General features: G+C 41.8%; 1 long non-coding RNA gene across 1 annotated transcript; it reads right to left on the minus strand.

The window, feature by feature from the left end:
- Positions 1-577: 577 nt before the first annotated feature.
- Positions 578-1568, minus strand: LOC120438204. Its single transcript, XR_005611714.1, has 3 exons — positions 1399-1568; positions 1195-1289; positions 578-681 (listed from the first exon to the last, which is right to left on the minus strand). It is a non-coding gene; the product is annotated as an uncharacterized LOC120438204 (long non-coding RNA).
- Between the last annotated feature and the right edge of the window lie 297 nt (positions 1569-1865).

A 1865-nucleotide genomic window follows, 5' to 3' on the forward strand; every position in this document is an offset into this window, starting at 1 on the left:
ACACTACCTTGTGACGTAGGTAGGTAGTGTCCTTATGAGCATCCTTCCCCTGAATTCGGACACAGCCAGAGAGACAGTGAGGGGCAGAGCAAGAGAGCAGAAGGGGGAGAGCAACACCACGCCAACATACTCCCACAGCCTCACTGGATGTAAGAATTGTGTTGCAAAGGTTCCTCATTCACACGGGATGTATAGTTCATGCTGCAATCAGCTGATTGCAGTTCGTGTGCAGGGAGGACAGTAGTGGAGCGGTCTACAGGTTTGATGAGCGGAGATATGGGAATTATTTTTGTTTTTATTGCACATAAGGACAAGAGCACAATGGTAAATTACAGACTGGATCAATGACCCAAACAACAGATTATGCTGCTAACAGAACTTTAACTCTTCCTCTGTACAGACGAAATGATGAAAATAATCACAGCAGGATGACCGTGAGAGGAAAACTCACCTCTTAATCATCCAATACTCAGATATCACGACCACAGACACTTCAAAGACGTCATCAAACCACCAGCATAATCAGAGTTAATTTTATTCTTTTAAAATGTTCAGTTTTTCTCACAAACACTGTATCAGATTCATGTGCGTGTCCGTAGGCACAATCCCATGCTTCCCGCCCACAACGCCCATAATCCACTGCTCATCCACAGCCTCCACCTGTGTGATAATGTCACCGACCTGCACAGAAACACAATGAGAGAGTGAGCAGACATGTTATTAACCAAAAAAAATCAAGACATAAAGACTAAACACATGAGATCTGACAGAGTATTTTATTTAGATCTGTAAGTATTTGTCAGTGATATATTGTTTTCTCTAGTTTTTCCCACGTACACCACCAGAGTGGATTTGAAATCATCCAGTCAAGATGTGATTGAAGTGCAGTCTTTCAGTCTTAATTTAAGGCGTTTAACAAAAACACTGGATTAACAACTGTTTTTATACTTGTGCCATAATATTCTGAGGCTCAAAAATACGTGGATAGTTGACTGATAGTTTCATGGCCAAGTGAGGTCTGTTCTCTCATTATCCAAGGACAAACTCATCAGATAACTGGAACTGTTAACATGAAGTCTACAGAGGTATCAATGCCAGTGAAGGAGGGATTATGTATAAAAACAGCACTTTGAAAGTGTACAGAGCCAAGACTACAGTGTGTTTGTGTCTAAATACTTATGGCTCCTCACACACCTTCAGTGTGAGCTCATCCTCGCTTTCTGCTGTGAAGTCAAACAGAGCTTTGGCCATTCCTTTAGCCACAGGCTGCTGGCCTGTGATTGGCTGAGCTGGAGAAGAGAAAAAAAAGAAAAGTTTGATACAGTGTGCGTGTTTATTTGTGCATTTTTGTCATGTTTGACAATCTCTCTCTGGCCCACACATGCCAGACTTTTGTACCTTTGCAGGGCTGTGTGAAGGCCACAGGGTAAAGCCCCTCTCTCCCCTCCACTCTTCCTCTCCTCCACTCTGCGTCGATGTGCTCCGTCACTTGGATCAGCGCCCCCTTGTGGAAGGACAGATCCTCTGGGGTCTGACCGGGGAAGTCAAACAGGGCTACAGCCCACTCCTCAGTCTGCACACACACAGTTTAACAAATCAATAACTGAGAGAAACACTTACATTTTACATCAACCATAAATTAAATTATATAATAAAACAATATAAAAAGAGCTTCTTGCATTATTTTAAAAATCTAAATCAGCGCTAGTTAAGACAATTTACGACTAAACCACATCAACACAGTGGATTAAATTCTTAACTATTACATTGATGTTAATGAATCTCTGCAGACAAATTCAGCCTTTATTCTGATCTCAGTGCAGCTCCTACAAGCAAATATAAAGTTTTCAATCCAGCTGCTGATT

The sequence above is a fragment of the Oreochromis aureus genome, linkage group 3 (genome assembly GCF_013358895.1).
Source record: "Oreochromis aureus strain Israel breed Guangdong linkage group 3, ZZ_aureus, whole genome shotgun sequence".
In the NCBI taxonomy this organism is placed as follows: Eukaryota; Metazoa; Chordata; class Actinopteri; order Cichliformes; family Cichlidae; genus Oreochromis; species Oreochromis aureus.